Genomic DNA, 8,146 nt, shown 5'->3' with positions numbered 1-8,146 from the left:
ATTAAAAGTTGATACAAATTTGCAAAACTAGACTATAATCGTGACTGGATGGTTCTACAAACAGCACCCCTTGTAGTGCAAAGACAAGAATACAAGTGTTGAAGGCATGCAGTTGAGGCACGTGACCAGCTGACTTATGGTAGTTGTGTTGAATGCCTACGTGCAGTTGAGGGAAAGATCTTGAAGGCTAGCCCTTGAGGCGCAAGTGTTGCTGGACAACCAATGAAGTGTAGGTCGTCAATGCAAACATCAAATGTTTAAAATCAACTCCAACCGCTTTATAACATCCATTATGATGGATGTCGACTTTAATGGAAGTTATTGTGTTCTAGTAGAAAGAAAAGCCACATTTAGGAATAAGTTATCAACAAATTGCACAAGATGACTTAATCAATGATTATTTATTTCCTGATGAGACCACACAAACAATGAACAACTGTGCTGGGATCTCGGTAGAATAAGAGGATACTGTGTGCCAGGAGATCCATGAACCATTTCTTGTAGTAGCCTGGAAACGCATTGTATGGCACCGACACAGCAACAATATGGTACCTTAGCTATATGTACATGTGGTGGTAAAAGGTCCGTTGTTGAGCTTTGTTACTTGGATTTTCTGTTAGCTATTGCTCAATGATCATAGTTGTTGCGATGCAAAATACATTAAATCTACTAATCTAGAGTAATAGTTAGGGTCAGATCTAGAGAAGGTTGCGTTTGCATAGTAATTCCACTACAGTGAGAAAAAATTGTTACTAAAAATAAACTATAATCACTCGGTCGTAAACTTTATTAAAAGAAATATGTATTTAATATTTGGAAAAACGGTAATTAGTTCCAACCCGTGGATAACAGGTGACGACGATCAAACAATCCGGTTGAAAGGTTAAAATTCCAGAACCGACGACAAAACAGTATCAGTCATGCCTCCAAACCTCACAATGTTCTAAAACCCAAAGGTTTTTAATATATATATATATATATATATATATATATATATATATATATATATATATATATATATATATATATATATATATATATATATATATATATATATATATCGTACTAAAGTTGACTAATTTTTAGTTAGTTCTAGGTTACATAATCAAAACAATAATAATAATAATAATAATATATTTTAAGTCTGCCGTTAAAAAGTAACCAGAAGCTTTTAAAACATGTAAGATTACATAAAACGACATTGTAAAATGTAAGATAGAAACATAATAATGAAAATATGATTGTCTAGATTGTTCATTTTTAAAACTCAAAAATGTTTGATAACTGCGTACTATTACAAAATGTAAAGTCATACGACAACATAAAAATATAGTAATAAAATCATCGACGTCGAACATTCCATATTAAAATAACAATATCATTACAGACACACTTCATATTATTAGATCATTCGTAAAAGCTTTCATTACTTGAGTCACTACCATGAACATCACGAAGTTCATTAATTGCTAAACAATCAAGATGTTCTGCAACAAAATTAAAAAACATATATTCCTCGAAGCTACGACGAATTTAGTTATGCAAAGTAAATGTGGTCATAACAATGTCAATCTGGGTTTGCACAAAAAATTTAGGCATTCCATTAGGTATCTTCCATCTACTCTTCAAGATTCCGAATGATCTTTCAATTCAACTTCGCAATGATAAATGTGAACGATTGAAAGCTTCTTGCATATTAGTTGGATGCTCAATTTGAAATTGAGATTGATGGTATCTTGTCTTGGAATATGGAACCACATATCCATTTCTATCTGGATAACCTTTATTAACCAAATAATATTTACCTATTAAAATGGTGAAAATAAGAAATTGTAACATCAATAATAGTAAAATAATAAAGATGATGAAGATAATTTACCTTTAGGTGGTTTGGGGAAGTACATTGATGACGTGTTAATAGCATGAAGGAACACATGCGTGTTATATGCAGATTCTTCCCACCCAATAGATGGAAAGGTAAAACATATATTAAAATCACAAGTTGTCATTACATGAAACGTGGGTATCTATTTTCTACCATTGTAATGGAATTGTGGAGTTGTAGGGATGCATGCCACTATGTGTGTACCATCAATACACCCAATGTAATCCTAAATACAATTTCAAAATTAGTAATAATATTGTAGTATTGAATTAAAAAATTAACGAAATATCTAAATATAATACCTTAAAATAGGGCATATATCTTTTATCATTCTTGATTTGTGAAGGTATAAATTGAAAGGTTTGATATTTTGGTTGTATAATATCACATGTCAAACCTTTCAATCTTTTGCCTCCAGAACTTCATGAAATGCTCTTCTAATCGTATCTCCAGATCGTTGACATCTCTCCCCAACATCTCTGTTAGACACACCTAATGCAAGAGTGTATAAAAAGATCCCCAACTTTTCAACAACCAACATTTTATCACTTGACTCCAATCCATATTGTAATTCTAGTTCTTTAGCTAGTTGTAGGAACACATTTGGGTTTATTTTAAATGCATTAACACATCAAATAGGATGACCATTTAAAATTTCATTCATCCAAGACACTCCTGTTTAAGTTGATGTCATACGAGGTTCCTTATACATGTATTTGAAAAAGTATGCGGCAACTAGAACACTCACAGAGCATGAGCCTGATAATCGTTGTGAATAATAAAGTTTCCTTCTCTTCTTCTTTCTTTCAATGTCCATTCAAACACAACCACCTATTCAATATGATTGTTATAAGCATAAAATATGCAAAAATCATATATCATTTCTAGTTAATCATAACACAGGGCATCATAAATCCAATATGTAGCAGTAAAAATCGAAATGGAACAATATCAAATGAAATAACCTACTCAAATTAAAAAAAAATCCTATCAACAATAAATCATCGATGAAATTAAAAAAAAAAGTTAGTTGCCGATTTTAATGCTATAATTCAGCCATGTTATGTTGGATTAAATGTCTAAGCCCATAACTATAATTAGTATATACTTAAATTGATAGTAGCACAATCATTTTGAGTTGCCCTTAAGACTAGCAACTCGGAAGGATGATTTTGGAGAAAGAGGTGGATTTATTATTTTGATTAATAAATTGAAATAAGTAATTTATTAATATATTATGAGAATAATATATTAATTAGAAATATTAATCAATATTTAATTGGAAATTAATTAGATTTAATTTTGGGATTAAAAGAATTAATTAAAAGTGTTGGAACTGAATTGTAATTGTTCAATAGCTGAGCATGAGGTAATCTAGAACCCTCCATAGGCTATGGACGGTTTTCCTAGAGACTTAAGGATCCTAGAATAGTATGTAATCGATAATCAGGAAAGTGGATAATTACACGGTTTAAGATTATCTTGGACTTGGGCTTATCTAGGGTTTCCTATCTGCACTATAAACAGGGCGTAGGTTTAGTTTTCTATTGAATTGATATTAATGTGAATTTGAACAAGGAGGAGAAAACATAATCGTTATTCTCTTCATCAAACACGTCGTGGAGTTCTACCAACACAACATATTGGTCTTTGAAATCGGCCCAACACGGCGTGGTGATTACTCACCACGGTGTGTTGTGCTATCAGATCTTAAAACTCGATTTTTTCAATTATCTCATGGATTGATTAGGATAATTACCTTAATATTGTTATAATTAGAAAAAACTGAATATTTTAAACTACTGGAATACAGGCCTTTAATGACACACAGACAATGACACATAGTGATTTATGATACGCAAAAGTGTGTCACCTAAGAATAATATCATACATTCCAAATTTTAAAGGATTAAGGGCAAACATTTTTGCGTGTCCTGAAACTATTTTCAGAACAAAAAAGTTAAAAATATGGACGGCACCCATCCTAAAATGTGTGTCGTATAAGCATGTTGCTTCATAATTATTAAAATGAGGGTGCGTTCGAACTATTTATCCTATCACAAAACTGCATGGACCATTATCTAGGTTTTTTTTTCAAGAATTAACAAGAGTGTTTTCTTCAAGTGTTTCTACCTCGACTTACCCCACCTGCCGGTGACCTCGGCTCACCACTCTCTCTTGCGTCATCTACCACAAATGGCATTTTATTTTATGGTATTTTATTTTTTATTATGAGAACTTTAATGTGATATTTAATTTGAAAATTAGTAAACTATCAAAATATATAAATTTTAGAACATTTAAACTTTATGACACGAAAAAATGTGTGTTATCTTTCTTTATGATAGGGGCGTTAATGATACGCAATGCAAGTCGTAAATGTTCGTTGTAAGGTTACGACCCGCGAATGTGTGTCATCTTTTTATGATAGGGCCTTCCTTGAGACGCATTGTGTGTCGTAAATGTGCGTCATAAGGTTACGACATGCAAATGCGTTTCACCTTCCTTTATGACAAGGCCTTCGTTGACACGCATTTGCGTGTCATATATACCCTTTTATGACACGCAATGCATGTCATTAAAGAGTATTTTTCTTGTAGTGTTAAAATGTAATTTGATATCCTTATCTTGAATCTATTGTTGGTTTTATTTTTTTAATTTAATTAATTGAATATTAATTTTGAAAATTTAAAATATAACCTAGTATTTTTGACAAGTTTTGAAAATACACCCTTATATTATAAGTAACATTAAAAGTCTAATATTACTATGTATATAAGACAAGTCAGTCGAACCGCTAGTACGTCTTATTCAAGAAGACAGTCTATAAGGGTAATTTAAGGAAGCGGCCTATAAAATGATCGTCATTGGGTATCCACTCTTACCCACCGCTTCCTTGATTGGTGGATGGTCGTTAGCCGAACGGGTTTGATAGAATACATAATCCTCATTAATAAGTATAATGATCTATAAAGTAACTAAATACATTTTTATAAAATCCCCAATCTTAGTTACTTTAAGAAAAATGTGAAATTTTATGCTAATTCATGAAATTGCACATTGTACTTTATTGGTCGTTAGTGGAGCGTGTAACCGGCACACTAATATGGACTAATAAAGAGTGACAATGGGTATCTCATAAATTATCATTGACGAATGGAGCATGTATGGATAACCGACACATTAAAACGAGATGATAAATGACACCGAGAGTACCAACCTAATTTGCATGGTTATTTACATCTTGTTTCTGATCCTCGGTATCCTAGTCACAAATAGAGGAGCATAATCGAGATTAAACATGTCATTGAAATGTTCAATGATTCTCAAAAGATCTAAGAATTTCATTCAAAACCTAATTCATTCAAATTTCGTTTTTGTTGGTGAAATTGGTAAATCATCACTTACCTACCTTTATATAATTTGCAATTAGATTACGACATCCCTTTTCTATGTTGTAAATTATTTAGTTGGATCCGAGCCTTGATATTTCATTTCGGTGTTATATTGAGGATTGTTCTCATCTAACTAAAACTTTCTTCTCCATTCTTTTAGATGTCAACTCTTACCGATGCTTCTGGTTACTCTTCCAACAACAACAACAACAACAAGAACTTCTCTCTATTGAACATTTATGCAAAGGTGCAATTGGACGGCACCAACTTCAATGACTAGATGTGCAATATCAAAAGGGCGCTTCGATTTGAGGATAAAGAGTATGTCCTCGAGAAACCACTCGATGAGATCGATGAAACGAAGACCACACTTGAAGAAGTAGCTTCCTACGAGAAACACTACAAGGATGGAACAAAAGTTGCTTGCATCATGGTGGCAACAATGACTCCAGAATTGTAGAGACACTATGAGGATTACTAGCTGTACGAGATGAACAAGGACCTTATGGAAAAGTACCGTAACCGAGATCGTCAAGAAAAGTATGAAGTGGTAAAGTCCCTCATGGCTTGCAAGATGAAGGATGTTGAGTTTTTAAGCAACCACGTTTCGAGAATGCAACGATACGTGGATAGGCTCATCAAACTGAATGTGAATTTTGATGAAGAGTTGGCAATCGACATAATGTTGAACTCTCTGCCAAGTTCTTATGATCAGTTCATATTGACCTATCATTTGAATAAAAATGAAACTACTTTATCACAATTTCACAACCTCCTTCAAATAGTTGAAGCGTGAATGAAGGGAAAGGGTGTTGCCTCCACTCCCATTGCTACTCCTGTTGTGGCCATTGGTCAAGGGAAAGGGAAAAAGAGAAAAGTTCCTCCCAAGCTGAACTGTATGGGAAAGTCCCAAGCTGGGTTATCTAGTAGTGGACCCAAAAGAAAGTGCAATTTTGGTGCTCCCCTGTTACCGACCCAAAGGAGGCCACTTGCTTTTACAGCAATGACAAGGGCATTGGAAACAAAGCTGCCTGAACTACTTGCAGGACATCAAAGATGGCAATGTGAAGTAAACCTTGGCAGATATTTACATTATTTTATCTAATAATGCATCATATTCTCATTTTTGGGTCCTTGATATAAGATGTGGGTTTCGCATTTTTTCTGACTTGCAGGGGCTAAGAAAAGTGAGGATGTGGAGCATGGAAGAATGAACTTGATCATGGGTAATAGGCGGTCTTCACCTATTACCAAGATTGGAGTTTATAGCTTAAGTGCTCAGTAGTGAGTTAGGATTAGATTTATTGAATTGTTGCTACTTGCCAAAGATGACTCGAAACATCATTTCATTTCATGTTTTATTTAAAGAGGGCTTTAGATATTCTTTTGATGATAAGAATGATTCTATTTCTACTTACAAAAATGGCGTTTTTTATTTTGAAGATTTACCTTGTGATGGTGAGTATGAAACTATGATGATTGTAGACAATTTAGGAAATAGTATTTTTCATATTGATTCATCTAATGGTATAGACAAAGCATGCTTGTGGCATTGTCGTCTTGGACACGATAACAAGAAATGCATGGACCAACTCCAAAAGGATGGAGTGTCGGAATCATTTGACTTAAGGTCAGATGATACATGCGAGTCTTTTTTGCTAGGAAAGATGACAAAATCCCCTTTCACCGGGTCCTATGAAAGAGGTGAAAGATTGTTGGATCTCATACACACATATGTGTCTGGTCCCTTCAGATCCACCACAATGGATGCAATTCGATTCTATGTGGCTTTTACTTATGATTGTAGCAGATATGGTTATATCTACTTAATCAAGCATCAGTCAGAAACCTTTGAAAAGTTCAAAGAGTTTAAACAAGAAGTCGAGAATCAATTTGGGCAGGAAGATAAAGATGCTTAGATCTGATAGAGGCGGTGAGTATCTTAGCATCGAGTTCCACGACTACCTCAAGGAATGTGGAATAGTTTCACAATTGACTCCTCCTAGAACACCACAACTTAATGGTGTGGCTGAGAGGCGTAATCAAACCTTGTTGGACATGGTTCGTTCCATGATAAGTTGAGCTTCACTTCCATTCTTGTTCTAGAGGTATGCCTTAGAGACTTCCACTCATATTCTTAATCTTGTCCCAACAAAGAAGGTTGCAAAGACACCTCACGAGATATGGACAGGGAAAGTTCCCTCGTTTGCACATATCAAGGTTTGGGGTTGTGAAGCTTTCGTTAGACGAGAGACTCACAACAAGATTGAACCTCAAAGTGAGAGATGTATTTTCATCGGTTATCCAAAGAAGTTGTTTGGATATTTGTTCAACAGAACTATGAGAACGTGGTGTTTGTGGCATGAAAGGGAGTTTTTCGCGAGAGAGACCTCATATGAAAGAAGGATAGTGGAACTACCATTGATCTTGAAGAAATTCAAGAGTCAAAAGATGAAGGAACCTCTGAAAACTCTAGCGCTCAACCTGAGGAAGAAATTCTAGTTAAACCAATTGACGAGTGATTACCTCTTAGACGTTCTAGTGGAGTTAGGATTCCGCCTGTATTGTATGGTTTCCATATAACGACAAAAGGCTATACATTTCTCAACTAGGAACCATGCATGACAACGAAGTTTGGAATTTGGTTGACAATGTACCAGGTTGTAAGACAGTTGGGTGAAAATGGATCTACAAGAAGAAGACTGACATGGATTAAAAGGTACACACTTTCAAAGCTCGACTACATGTGAAGGGCTTTACTCAAACCCCAGGGGTTGAATGTGATGAGACCTTCTCTCCAGTAGCTCAGATTAAATCTACTATGGTGATGCTAGCCATAGTTGCGTTTCATGACTACGAAATCTGG

This window comes from Lactuca serriola, chromosome 8 (genome assembly GCF_051521515.1).
Source record: "Lactuca serriola cultivar US96UC23 chromosome 8, Lser_US96UC23_V15, whole genome shotgun sequence".
Taxonomy (NCBI): Eukaryota; Viridiplantae; Streptophyta; class Magnoliopsida; order Asterales; family Asteraceae; genus Lactuca; species Lactuca serriola.
The sequence above is the reverse complement of the archived record's forward strand: the minus strand, read 5'-3'. Positions refer to the sequence as shown.